The sequence below is a fragment of the Oncorhynchus masou genome, chromosome 2, assembly GCF_036934945.1.
Source record: "Oncorhynchus masou masou isolate Uvic2021 chromosome 2, UVic_Omas_1.1, whole genome shotgun sequence".
Taxonomy (NCBI): domain Eukaryota; kingdom Metazoa; phylum Chordata; class Actinopteri; order Salmoniformes; family Salmonidae; genus Oncorhynchus; species Oncorhynchus masou.
The window spans coordinates 44,188,238-44,203,388 of record NC_088213.1 but is presented as its reverse complement, the minus strand read 5'-3'; the positions used below and the strand labels follow the sequence as shown (position 1 = coordinate 44,203,388).

Sequence of the window (15,151 nt, the reverse complement as noted above, 5' to 3'; positions counted from 1 at the left end):
AACGCTCTTCACAGCTGGGCCACCCTGCTGCATTTGACAACTTGATGGTGACTAATGATGCCTGCGCTCAATTTGTCAGACTCATAATTTTTACAAATGAGATTAGTTGTGTTTTTGATCATGGTTGTTCAATGTGATTGTGATACATAGTTAGCAGATTGCAACGGGCTACCAATGTTGTGATGTTCCATTAGCGGTTACAGGATAGGTACTGTTTGGCTTAGCACAGATAATTTGCAATCAACCTTAACTTGGCAACACTATCTTAGTTCTCGATTAGGTCAAACATGTATATTTTAAAATGTCTAATTCCACGTGGTTCGTTTGTATTTCGAAAATGCTCTAATACTTCATGAAGCCCCCCAAAACGTAATCCAACAATGTGTATGCTACCATCTTGTCTTATTTCAAATCTTCTCTCATCAAATCAAACTTTATTGATAACATACACATTTAGCAGATGGTGTAGCAAAATGCTTGTGTTCCTAACTCCAACAGTGCAGTATTATCTAACAATACACACATCTAAAATGGAATTAAGAAATATATCAATATTAGGATGAGCAATGTGGCATTGACTAAAATAGAATACAGTATATACATATGAAATATGTAAACATTAAGGTGACCAGTGATTCCATATCTATGTATATAGGGCAGCAGCCTCTAAGGTGCAGGTTTGAGTAACTGGGTGGTAGGTGGCTAGTGATGGCTACTTAACATTCCTGATGGCCTTGAGATAGAAGTGGTTTTTCAGACTCTCTGTCCCAGCTTTGTTGCTCCTGTATTGACCTCACCTTCTGGATGATAATGGGGTGAACAGGCCTTGGCTTGGGAGGTTGATATTTTTGGCGTGCCTGTGATATCAGCTTCTGTAGGTGTCCTGAGGGCAGGTAGTGTGTCCCCCGGTGATGCATTGGGTAGACCGCACCACCCTCTGGAGAGCCCTGTGGTGGCGGGCGATGCAGTTGCCGTACCAGGTGGTGATACAGGATGTTATCAATTGTGCATCTGTAAAAGTTTGAGGGTCTTAGGGGCTAAGCCAAACATGTTTTCAGCCTACTGAGGTTGAAGAGACGCTGTTGTGCCTTCTTCACCACACTGTATGTGGGGGTGGACCATTTCAAATCGTCAGTGATGTGTACACCGAGGAACTTGAAGCTTTCCACCTTCTCTAATGCGGTCCCGTCTATGTGGATATGGGCATGCTCCCGCTGCTTTTTCCTCAAGTTAACGATTAGCTCCTACATTTTGTTGATGTTTAGGGAGAGGTTATTTTCCTGGCACAACTCCGCCAGGGCACTCACCACCTCCCTGTAGGCTGTCTCGTCATTGTTGGTAATCAGGCCTACTATGGTTGTCACCTGCAGACTTGATGCTTGAGTTGGTGTGTGTGGTTACGCAATCATGGGTGTACAGGAGGGGACTGAGTACGTAACCTTGTGGTGCCCCTGTGTTGAGGATCAGTGAAGTGGAGATGTTGTTTCCTACCTTCACCACCTGGGGGCGTTCCAAGTTGCACAGAGCGGCGTTCAGATTCAGGTCCCCGAGCTTGGAGTGTACTATTGTGTTGAAGGCTGAGCTATAGTCCATGAACAGCGTTCTTACATGGGTATTCCTCTTTTCCAGGTGGGATAGAGCATTGTCTGTGGATCTATTGGGGCGGTAAGCAAATCGAAGTGGGTGTAAGGTGGTTATGATCTTTTAGCTTCTTGATGCACCCATCCCGTTAGCGGGATCATTTTGGTCAACATCCGCTGAATTGCAGAGTGCTAAATTCAAATTAAATTACAAAAAATATATAATTTTCATGAAAGCCCAAGTGCAATATTGCAAAACACAGCTTAGCTTGTTTTTAATCCACCTAGCGTGTCAGATTTCAAAAAAGCTTTTCGGCGAAAGCATACCAAGCGTTTATATAAGGACATCTCTCTCAGGAGACAAAACATTACAAACAGTTAGCAGCCAAGTAGATTGGTCATGAAAGTCAGAAAAGCAATAAAATGAATCGCTTACCTTTGATCTTCGGATGTTTGCACTCACAAGACTCCCAGTTACACAATAAATGTTCCTTTTGTTCAATAAAGATTATTTTTATATCCAAAATACCTCCATTTGATTGACGCGTTTTGTTCAGAAATCCACAGGCTCGAGCGGTCATGACATCGCAGACACCAATTCCAAATAGTATCCGTAATGTTCGAAGAAACATGTCAAACGTTTTTTATAATCAATCAGGTTGTTTTTACAATATATAATCAATAATATTTCAACCGGGACTGTAGCTTCTTTAATAGGAGAGAGAGAGAAAATGTCTGCTTAAAGCTGTTGTGCATGCAAAACGCTGCTGGCACCCAGCCATCCAACGACACGATGTGATCTTTCTCGCTAATTTTTCAAAATAAAACCCTGAAACTATGTCTAAAGACTCTTCACACCATGGGGAAGCCATAGGAAAAGGAATCTGGTTGATATCCCTTTAAATGGAGTGAAGGCAGGCTATGGAACAGAGCTTTCAGGACAAACAACACGTCCAGGTTTTATTTTCCTCAGGTTTTCGCCTGTAATATCAGTTTTGTTATACTCACAGACAATATTTGAGAGTTTTGGAAACTTTAGAGTGTTTTCTAGCCTAATTCTATCCTAACAATTATATGCATATTCTGGGCCTGAGAAATAGGCAGTCTCATTTGGGTACATTTTTCATCCATACATCAAAATACTGCCCCCTACCCTATAGGTTAACTAGCCTCTCAAGCGCTTAATGGTGACAGAAGTGAGCGCTAAAGGCGGTAGTCATTACTTCAGTTACCTTTGCTTCGATGTGTAGGGTTATTGAGGTTGGACAGGGATGAAAGGGATTTTGGGATGGGGTAGGGTTTCTTGGGTACAGGACCAATGGTGGACATCTTGAAGCATGTGGGGACAGCAGACTGGATTTGGCGAGAGATTGAATATGTCTGTGAACACTCCAGCCAGCTGGTCACCGCATGCTCTGAGGATGTGGCTATGGATGCCGTCTGGGCTGGCAGCCTTGCGAGGGTTAACACTCTTAAATGTCTTATTCAGGTAGGCCACAGATGAGAGCCCACAGTACTTGGGAGTGGGCCGCGTTGATAGCACTGTGTTGTCCTCAAAGTTGGCAAAGAAGGTGTTTAGCTTGTCTGGGAGCAGGACGTCGGTGTCCGACTTGGCTGGTTTTCCCTTTGTAATCTGTGATTGTCTGTAGACCCTGCCACATACGTCTCATGTCTGAGCCGTTGAATTGTGACTCCACTTTTAAATAAAATGTCTTTGTCACATACACATGGTTATCAGATATTAATGCAAGTGTAGAAAAATGCTTGTGCTTCTAGTTCCAACCATGCAGTAATATCTAACAAGTAATATAACGTAACAATTTTACAACTACCTTATACACAGAAGTGTGAAGGAATAAATACGAATATGTACATAAAATATATATGGGGCGGCAGGGTAGCCTAGTGGTTAGAGCGTTGGACGAGTAACCGTTGCAAGTTCGAATCCCCGAGCTGACAAGGTACAAATCTGCCGTTCTGCCCCTGAACAGACAGTTAACCCACTGTTCCTAGGCCGTCATTGAAAATAAGAATTTGTTCTTAACTGACTTGCCTAGGAAAATAAAAATATAAATGAGTGATGGCCGAACGGCATAGGCAAGATGCAGTAGATGGTATAGAATACAATATAAATATGAGATGAGTAATGTAGGGTATGCAAACATTATATAAAGTGGCTAGAGAAATTGATTACAACAATTTTTCCATTATTAAACTGTCTCTGTACTGATGTTTTGTCTGTTTTGATTGCCTTATGTAGGGAATAATTAAAAATGTTTGTATTCAACCATGATTAAATGCGGTGGTTTGCACTTTCAGTTTAGCGCGAATGCTGCCTTCTATCCATGATTTCTGGTTTGGGTAGGTTATAATTAGAGGTCGACCGGTTATGATTTTTCAACACCGATACCGATTATTGGAGGACCATAAAGCCGATACCGATTAATCAGGCGATTTGTATTTTTTTTTTTACATTTACATTTTTTATTTATTTTTATTATTATTTATTTTTTAATTTGTAATGACAATTACAACAATACTGAATGAACACTTATTTTAACTTAATATAATACATCAATAAAATCAATTTAGCTTCAAATAAATAATGAAACATGTTCAATTTGGTTTAAATAATGCAAAAACAAAGTGTTGGAGAAGAAAGTAAAAGTGCAATATGTGCCATGTAAGAAAGCTAATGTTTAAGTTCCTTGTTCAGAACATGAACAAGCAGAACAAGCAGGTGGTTCCTTTTAACATGAGTCTTCAATATTCCCAGGTAAGAAGTTTTAGGTTGTAGTTATTATAGGAATTATAGGACTATTTCCCTCTATACCATTTGTATTTCATTAACCTTTGACTATTGGATGTTCTTATAGGCACTTTAGTATTGCCAGTGTAACAGTATAGCTTCCGTCCCTCTCCTCGCTCCTCCCTGGGTTCGAACCAAAAACACAACGACAACAGCCACCCTCAAAGCATTGTTACCCATGCAGAGCAAGGGAAACAACCACAGGCTCAGAGCGAGTGACATTTGAAATGCTATTAGCGCGCGCTAACTAGCCAGCCATTTCACTTCGGTTACACCAGCCTCATCTTGGGAGTTGATAGGCTTGAAGTCATAAACAGCGCAACGCTTGACGCACAACGAAGAGCTGCTGGCAAAACGCACAAGAGTGCTGTTTGAATTAATGTTTATGCGCCTGCTTCTGCCTACCACCGCTCAGTCAGATACTTAGATACTTGTGTGCTCAGTCCGATTATATGCAACGCAGGACACGCTAGATAATATCTAGTAATATCATCAACCATGTGTCGTTAACTAGTGAGTATGATTGATTGTTTTTATAAGATAAGTGCTAGCTAGCAACTTACCTTGGCTTTCTGCATTTTACATAACAGGCAGTCTCCTTGTGGAGTGCAACAAGAGGCAGGTTGTTATTGCGTTGGACCAGTTAACTGTTAAGGTTGCAAGATTGGATCCCCCGAGCTGACAAGGTGAATCTGTTGTTCTCCCCCTGAAGGAGGCAGTTAACACACCGTTCCGAGGCCGTCATTGAAAATAAGAATGTGTTCTTAACTGACTTGCCTAGTTAAATAAAGATTAAATAAAATTACAGTTTTCCGATTGTTATGAACTTGAAATCGGCCCTAATTAATCGGCCATTCCGATTTTAATCGGTCGACCTCTAGTTATAATAGTAATTGATTGAGACCGGTATGTCCACACCTTCTATAAGATAATGGCGGTCCGCAAACAAACGTTAGAGGTCCACCTACTGTACTGGATGGAGTGTGTCGTCAATCATCCATCCCTGTCCAACCTCAATAACCCTAAACATCAATCTATCCCTCTCTTCCACATACTGGTACTTAGAACAATACATCAACACATGCTTCACTGTTTCATCAACCATACACTCCAGTGGGTCCACCGCAAAGTGCAGTATGTCATTATGACACTCACCTGTAACGATCAATGAGAAAATATTTTAAATAGACAAGATGGCGGTGTACACGATGTTGGATTACTTCATGAAGGAAAACATGGATTTATTTTAATACCGGAGCATTTTCTAAATTCAAACTACCCACCTGCAACTGGACACTGACTTTTTAGAAGATACAGTGCATTGGGAAATAATTCAGACCCCTTGACTTTTTCCACATTTTGTTAACAGCCTTTTTCTAAAATGTATTTGTTTCCCCCCTCAATCTACACACAGTCCCATAATGACAAAGCAAAAACAGGTTACATTTACGTAAGTATTTAGACCCTTTACTCAGTACTTTGTTGAAGCACATTTGGCAGCGATTACAGCCTGGAGTCATCTTGGGTATGACGCTACTTGCTTGGCACACTTGTATTTAAGGTTTTTCTCCAGTTCTTCTCTGCAGATCCTCACAAGCTCTGTCAGGTTGGATGGGAAGTGTCGCTGCACAGCTATTTTCAGGTCTCTCCAGAGATGTTTGATCGGGTTAAAGTCCGGGCTCTGGCTGGGCCACACACTCCTGCATTGTCTTGGCTGTGTGCTTAGGGTCGTTGTCCTGTTGGAAGGTGAAGCTTCGCTCCAGTCTGAGGTCCTGAGCACTCTGGAGCAGGTTTTCATCAAGAATCCTGACTAGTCTCCCAGTCCCTGCTGCTTAAAAACATCCCCACACCATCATGCTGTAAGGTTTCCTCCAGACGTATCGCTTGGCATTCAGGTCAAATTTTTCAATTTTGATTTGATCAGACTAGAGATTCCTGTTTCTCATGGTCTTAGGTGCCTTTTGGCAAACTCCAAGTGGGCTGTCATCTGCTTTTTACTGAGGAGTGACTTCCGTCTGGCCACCCTACCATAAACACCTGATTAGTGGAGTGCTGCAGAGATGGTTGTCCTTCTGGAAGGTTTTCTAATCACCACAGAGGAACTCTGGATCTCTGTCAGTGACCATCGGGTTCTCGGCCACCTCCCTGACTAAGGCCCTTCTCCCTCGATTGCTCAGTTTGACTGGTCGGCCAGCTCTAGGAAGAGTCTTGGGGGTTTCAAACTTCTTCTATTTAAGAATGATGGAGGCCACTGTGTTCTTGTGGACCTTCAATGCTACAGAAATGTTTTGGTACCCGTCCCGAAATCGGTGCCTCAATCCTATCTCAGAGCTCAATGGACAATTCCTTTGACCTCATTGCTTGGTTTTTGCTCTGACATGCACTGTCAACTGTGGGACCTTATATATATTTCTGTGCCTTTCCAAATAATGTCCAATCAATTGAATTGGACTCCAAGTTGTAGAAACATCTCAAGGATGATCAATGGTAATCGGATACACCTGAGCTCAATTTAGTCTCATGGAAATGGGTCTGAATACTATGTAAACAATGTATTTCATTTGTAAAAAATGTCAAACCTGTTTTTGCTTTGTCTTTATGGGGTATTGTGTGTAGATTGCTATTTTATATAAAATATCAATTTTAGAATAAGGCTGTAACAAAATGTGGAAAAAGGTTTGACCAACTCGAAAATGAAGATAGTATTGTTATGGTTGATCTCAAATTTTCGGTGCTTCGCCAAACCTTACCTATCCTGTAACGGCTAATAGAGCGTTGCATTAGCCCGTTACTAGCTAGCAACGGTAGTAATTGTGTCAATGTCTACGTGTGGGGGGGGGGGGACTTTAATTTGAGGTGACTTTTCTTTCCTCGGTGGGTCATTAGAGGCCAAACTCATATAAATATAATGACTCGAACTCATACTTGTTCTGTACCCAAAATTCCTTGAAGTGTGATTATGGATGGCCAAAATCTGCTAAGGTTACCTTTCACACGCTGTTGTTGGTGCTGAGTATGGAAGACTTTTTGCTTAACCAGTAGTGACATCCGCTGATGTTGTGACACTCAGGAGAAAAAATAAAAGTTACACCCAATATGCTTACTGGCAATAGATGTTCTACTGTGATGGAACTGTCTCCTGCTGCCTTTCACTGTGAGACTGTATGTACACACACACTCCCATGCATGCTCGCCAGCAAAGGAGGTACTGAAACTTGGGTATAAGCAACATAAGATTTCTTAAAGCTTTGTATGGCTTCTTCACCATTGTTGAGTAACAATCCTATGTTTACAAATGAGGGGACCGTTCCCAATAGTTCTCAGAACAGGCTTTGAATAAAGTGGGTTAAAGGGCATATTCCTAATTTCATACCTCAGAATGTCTGCTCCCCCTAGCCATGGAAATAAATTAATGTCATCTATTTAAAGTTTTTGAATTGGGCCTCTTCAGGAATCAATGGGTGTATATCATGAAAAAAAAAAAAAAAAAATGGATGTAGCAAATGCAGATATCCCCTTTAAAAAATATATTTTATAATGTATTGGGAATGCCTCCTATGATTTAAATTCCACCAGTCTTTGAGAACAGTAGCACCCCTTTCCTGGACATAGGTTCCTGATAAGCTCTACAGAACATTGGACTTGTATTGTGCAAGGGAGGGAGGTTACTTTAGGTCAGTGGCCCACAGCCCAAAGATCCTCATTCACCCAGTCAACTCAAGCTTTCAAACCAGCTGCAGCCTTCCTGTCCTCTAAAGTGGAAATTGTTAGCCGAGGACACAGTACATTGACCAGTACATTTAAATAGGCAAAAAGTCTTGAAAGGAACAATCCTTCTTTAATTTTTCACCAACGGCAGCCCAGGCACTTGTTTTGCCATAACTAAGAAATGGTTCTGGAGAATTGTAGACCTAATCTATTACATTCATAGATGGTACTATGGATACAACTTACAGTCCACGATATCAAAAATATAGTTTTAAACTTATTTTGAAGCTTGTTTACAAACAATGGAGTAAAACAAGTATAGCCTATTTTATTTGGGGTGGTCAATAGTGATGCAGGTAAAATCAATAGTTACATATCACAATATTATATTGATAATTTGACTCTCAATAATTGATTTGTAAAAAGCAGGGGTGTAATGTACTTAATTTAAAAATACTTTAAAGTACTACTTCAGTAGTTTTTGTTACTTTACTATTTATATTTGACAACTTTTACTTCACTGCATTCCTAAAGAAAATAATGTACTTTTTACGCCATAGATTTTTCCCTGACACCCAAAAGTACTCGTTACATTTTGAATGCTTAGCAGGACAGGAAAATGGCCTAATTCACACACTAATCAAGAGAACATCCCTGGTCATCCCTACTGCCTCTGATTTGGAGGACTCACTAATCACAAATGCTTGGTTTGTATGTAATATCCTAGTGTTGGAGTGTGCTGTCTGGTTTGCTTAATATAAAGCATTTGAAATTATTTATAGTTTTGATGCTTAAGTATATTTAAAACCAAATACTTTTACTCAAGTAGCATTTTACTGGTTGTCTTTTACTGATTTTTCTATTACGGTATCTTTCTTTTACTCAAGTATGACATTTGGGTACTTTTTCTACCACTGGTGCTAAGTAGCGTTAGCTAATGTTAGTTGGCTGTACTTGCACATTAACACTGGTAGTTTATCCTATAGCTTGTTACCCATCTTCCTTTTTAAATAGTAAGCCAACACATTTTCAGCGCTTTTACTTCCATGACTGATCAAAATACATTTTCTTATGCTCTGTCTTGTTTCTCAGCAGCAGCCATATAGTGAGCAATATGTTTGGAACATCAAATTGCAATTAAATCGCAGTATCTAATCGCAATACATCTAGAATTATGAGAATTGAAATGCATAATGCATCGGCACCAAAGTGTCTTTATCATATCGTGAGGTCCCTGGCAATTCCTAGCCCTAGTTATCTTGGTAAGACTGTTGTATGCTCATGCGGAGTCGAGCGTAGCGGTGGTTCTTGAAGAATCAATGAATTTTGAACATCTGTGTGATTCTCATGAAACCAGCTTTAACCATGGCTTAGCAAATTGAGTTAGAAAACCATGATGCATCTGCAACGGTGAACTATAATTCTGAAGACTAAGATGCCAAGTTTATGGCACTGTCTTATATAATGAAAAAAATGTCACCCCAAAGTCTCATTACCAAAATTTGTCCGTATTAAATCTTCAGGTCATTTTTTAAATTGAATTTTACTTTTGAAAAACCTAATTTATTTGAATAAAAAACTGTTGCTGTAGTTGGTCCATAAATTGTTTACATTGAACTATCATATTTATTACTTAAACACCTGTGGACACGTTTGTCAATTAACATAACACTTTTTGAAGTTGCTGTACAAACTCAGTTTTTCAATACATTTTCATCAATGATGCATCAGCCATTGGAGTAGTCCTTAGTTGAGCACAAATTCATTTAATTTCTTCACTTATGTTTTCAGAATGAGGATATTTTTCTAGACACTTGACCTTCTCATTACCGAAATGACTAAATTTCAAATTGGGAAAAACTTAGAGAACCACCTTACCGAGATGGCGGCATTACACTTTAGTGATGCTGACTCATAATGGCGGTCTGCCTGCAACAAGGAGTCACTAGAGCACGATGGGACAAGGACATCCCAGTGGGCCAAACCGTCCCTTAACCGGAACGTCGCTGGGACAATTGTGCGCCGCCTCGCGGATCTCCCGACTGCGACACCTCTAGCACTGCGATTCATTGCCTTACATTCACTTATGTTAAAGCTTCGACCCTACTTTACATCATCTGAGGTTTTTGTGTTGTGCCTGCCATTGAGACATGCTCTTGAATACAAGGTGGGTGTCATTTCAATTATAGAAACATAATTCATAGAATGGACCTATTCCTTCAGACCACTGCAATTTAGCTGGTACACATTAACATTATTGAAATGTAAGTCAAATGGTTGCATTGTGGAGCCCTGAAATGTGTCAACATGCATAGGTTATTCTCATTGAGCGTGGCAACGTCCTGTTAACGTTTTATCCACTATCTGTCCATCGCTGTTGTAGTCTGGGAAGACAATGTTCCCAAACTGGAGATTTAAACTAGTTTCTGGCTGTGCCTCACAAAAGCAGTTTCAAATGCGCCAATTAGAATTTTTACGGAATGGCCTGAAATATTTTTCTGCTCAGATTTACTTGAGGCATAGTCCTACAATAGCTTATAGGCCCAGTTTATTTTTATTTTGTACATTTGTTAAATGTATTAATTTGGGTTCAGTGCGGACAGACCTGAGGTCCCCATACCGAACGGTTCAGTACAAATGGTGTACTATTACACCATAACTTGTGATTTGTTAGTTCTCTGTTCACTAGCCTACTTTAGACTTTGAGAAGGCCACTTTTTTGTATTGTGTTTGTGAGGAGTGGCTGGTTAGACTCCAAGATGAAATTATTTGAGCAGCACAAGGCCCTATTGGGATTTCAGAACCATGCAAACGACCAATAGTTACCTCGTCAGTGTTCCTGTTTTCACTCTGCCTTTCCTCCATCTCTCTGTCTCCCACAGGGTATTGGCTAGCAGAAGGGTTTGTGTTTCTCTCAAGATATGCTTGAGTCATAAAACTTCCACGAGACTGAGGACAGAGGGATTTATTTTTTTGAGCGGAACACAAACAGGCCTGTCCTTAAAGCTGTTCGCCTGTCAATGCCGGGGAAGCAGCCACATTGAATGAGGTTTCAGTCTCACATGGGCAAGATGGACAGATCATAACAAGACATTACTTCAAAGGTATGTTGAACACCAGATGCCCAGTTTAACTGACTCTCTGGTCAATCTCTTAAACTCGCTGACAAGTTACTGACATGCAATACATTTGTGCCGCTCAAACGAATAACAGGACTATGCTAAGTAAGTCTTTTTCTTTAATTTTGTACATTTTTTTTATTATGCCTACATTTGCCCAAATGGTTGAATTGAGTCAATGAAGATGGGGGCAGATGGCATTTTACATTTACATCACAGGAATTTAGCAGACACTCTTATTCAGAGATTTACAGGAGCAATTAGACCGATTTTTGGTCCTAATCAGCTCGGGGATTCAAACCAGTGACTTTTTGGTTACTTGCACAACGCTTTTAATCTAGGCCATCTGCCGCCCTGCATTTTTCTTAATTGTTTACGTTTGATGTAGGACAAATACTGGCGTTTTGTTGCAGGTACAGCCAACTAGTGCAAAAATAAAATTGTGCCATTGTCAAAATTGTACGATATCTCAAACAATATCCTTATAAGTAACTATCGATCCCCTCTTCCCCCATCATTAGTTTTGAGGCTATACAGTTTGTTTAAACTTACGTTGTTTACAAACATTGGAGTAAAGCAAGCTTATTTTGGGTTCTGATGGGGACAGTTGGACTAAGCTCATGAGGCATTTTAAGTTTATGTTCTTGAAAGAATCAATGGGTATCAATCAATCGTTCCACGAATAGAGTACTATTCGAATCCCATATTCCATGGATATTTTAAATCCTGTTATAAGTTATTATAAAGTGCCCCTTTTTAATATAGACCACATGGACATTTCAATAAATCATCTTTTTATATGAAAAAAGACTAAAGTGCTAAAATGTTGTCATATTTTTTTCCCGACTTCTATGAAGATTTCAACCCACTAAACCACAATGTCTCCTAGCTATGGACAATTCCACTGTAATAAAATTGCGCGGAGACACTTAAAATGTATACCAATCAATAACCATTTGATTTCAAACTCTATGCACAGACTACTTTTAAGACTTTACCGAGAACATTTGACAAAAACACATTTACTCGAAGAACTGTGGAGATGCAAAGTTTGGTAGCAGAATTTCACCCCCCCCCCCCCCCAAAGTGACCACCTTTTCCCAGAACCGTTAAATATCTGCTTCAAATTAAGATTCAAAGATGTCTGCAGAAAGAATGGGGTGTCAACTATGACATGTTGTGTTTGAAAACATCTAATTTGGTTATTAAACTACAGTAGTGGATTTACACCTGGTAACAGAATTGTGGTAACGGAATTTCATCATGGGTCCCTGCATAATTATGGATATGAATGTCATTCTCTTCATGGTGATGTATCCTAAATAGGTAGACAAAGGTTGAAATATTTGGGTATTATTCTACACTGGCTATTATTTTAATGAGTTCCACCACCAAACAAGACCAAATTTGGTTGCTTTGGACCGGCCAAATCTGAACTATTCTGTTGCAAAGTTTGGACATCAAAGTACAGCACACTATAGCTCAGAGTATATTCAAGTAAAGTATACTACACTACATTAGTGTACTCAACAGGGGTGTGTTAATGCAGAATTTAGCATTTTTTTTTTTTAGACTTTTTGTTTTTGCCACAAACGCAGATCTAAAATGCTGTATATTGTCAGCACACATTTTGCACGTCAGTTGCACTTCTCCAATTGGATGAGAATTCACACACGGGCATTTTATCAGCAGACCAAGCTCTGACTAAAGTGTAACTACTTTTCTCAGTGTAACCTACTTTTCTCTGGTAATATGCAAGATTAACTTCAAGTGAAAATTAGGAAATGAAGCTGGCTACATTCTTTTTATGATAAACATTATAAATATGATGGCGATGCATCGTTTTTGCCAAAAATACCCTTTTCCATTGTAAGCTCATTTTAAATGTGGCTGCTATAAATAGAATTGCACTTTGGTTGCCATCCTGATGAAAAGGAAGCTATTTTCTGCCGAATGTGTTGCGCTAATGTATTTTCTTTGAAGGAAAACTATATTCTAACACCCCTGATCACTCTATTGAAGCAGGAAAATACACTGACTTTCAATATAAAACAAACATTGTTTTTTATTGTTTTTTTAAGGTCTGTTTTTAAAAAAAATGCAGATTTCTGATCTGCTCAACCCTAGTGTGCTCTACTGTGTACTAAACTACTCCATTCTATTGTACAAGGACTGTTCTGATCTATACTCTATAATACAGTAAAGAAAAGTAGTAAAGTACTATACTCTTACTGTGCTGTACTGTCTAAATTTTCGAAACCTAGACGTCTATGATTGGTTCAGATTTGGACCAGACCAAATCTGAACCAATCGTGGACGTCTAGGTTTGGACCAATTTCAGGACCAAAAAAACGTTTCTGGACGTTGAAATTAAGGCCAGGTGACAGACCGACAATTTCAACTACAATACATTCAGAAAGTATTCATACACCTTGACTTTTTCCAAATGTTGTTACAGCCTGAATTTAAAATGTATTAAATTGAGATTTTGTTACTGGCTTACACACAACACTCCAGAATGTCAGTGGAATTATGTTTTTAGACATTTTTACAAATGAATGAAGAGCTAAAATGTCTTCAGTCATGTGTTCAACTCCTAGAAATTAGCTCAAGTCGCATGGACTCTCTGTGTGCAATAAGTGTTTAAAATTTATTTTTGAATGACTACCTCATCTCTGTACCTCCATACATTAAATTATCTGTAAGATCCTTCAGTCGATCAGTGAATTTCTAACAGTCAACCACAAAGACCAGAGGTTTCTTAATGCTTCGCGAAGAAGGGCACCTATTGGTAGATGGGTAAAAATGTAAAAAGCAGACATTGAATATTCCTTTGGGCATGGTGAAGTTAATCATTCCACTTTGGATGGTATATCAATATATACCCTGTCACTACAAAGATACTTCCTAACTCCATTGCCAGAGAGGAAGGAAACAGCTCAGGGATTTCACCGTGAGTCCATGGTGACTTTAAAACAGTGTAGAGTTTAAAGGCTTTGAGAGTAGAAATCTGATCGTCAGCTTTGTACTTACACCACAATACTAACCAAAACGACAGAGTGACAACAAGGAAGCCTATACCAAATGAAGGGTGAAAACCGCAGCCCTGGTCCCAGCAATCTTGCCACCTCGTCAATTTCGAATAGGCTAATTTTTGCACAAGAAATAGGTTAAATTACTAGAGATTCTTAAGTGGCCAATTTTTATATATTAGGCTAGCTGTCTTTTTGGGCTATATCAGCCACTAGTGTAGAAGTAGTTGGGTTGAAATATAGGAGAGTGGACACGTACTTGACTAGAGCTACGTTTTGCATAACTTTTAGGAGCATTTTGTGCAAGTGGTTGTGGCAGGTAGCCGAGCGGTTAGTTGGGCCAGTAACTGAAAGGCTGCTGGTTCGAATCCCTTAGCCTACAAGGTGAAAACCTGTCTGTGCCTTTGAGCCCTTGATAAGAGCATCTGCTAAATGACAAATGTGAGCCGGATCATTTTCAAGCAGTGTAAAGTGTATTTCCAGTCGATGTTGGAGTCTAAACTGTAGCCTGTTATATTTAGGAAGTTAAAGACGACTGCGCCGTGCTTCCCCGCCCCATATAATAACCTAGTCTACAGGCTATTTAATTGAGATCACACGTATAGGCGCACTTGATATTTCACGTTTTCTACGTGATCACTTCTTTATGGCGTTAAAGTACAGTCTATTGGCTCTCGTATTATAGTATGATATTATTGTATTAACCCCAGGTGCAGATTTGATTTCGTAATGACAAGCTGCTGTGCAGAAGATGTCCACACTGGCTGGGACTGATTTCACATGTTTGTCATGGTAAGAACCCCATGTTGTTTTAGTCGTGATCTGACTGGGTACTTGTCCTTAACTCCCATTCATCAGCTGGGTTCTCAGTCGACCCCGCTTGTCATTGCACTGACATTGTAG

The 15,151-nt window shown here is 39.7% G+C and overlaps 1 protein-coding gene across 11 annotated transcripts in view; it reads left to right on the top strand.

Moving 5' to 3' along the window:
• The window catches only part of LOC135505783 (oxysterols receptor LXR-alpha-like), a 36,935-nt gene that overhangs the window by 1,206 nt on the left and 20,578 nt on the right, over positions 1-15,151 (top strand). For 7 of the 11 annotated variants that reach the window (XM_064924933.1, XM_064924937.1, XM_064924924.1 and 4 more), the window contains one exon: positions 10,980-11,201. The exons of 1 other annotated variant lie outside the window; for it this stretch is intronic. The gene's annotated coding sequence lies outside the window, so the exon portion shown is untranslated. Of the gene's footprint in view, positions 1-1,641; positions 1,680-10,979; positions 11,202-14,948; positions 15,041-15,151 lie in introns of those variants that run through there. 3 more of the 11 variants (XM_064924955.1, XM_064924946.1, XM_064924973.1) reach the window with 3 other exon arrangements.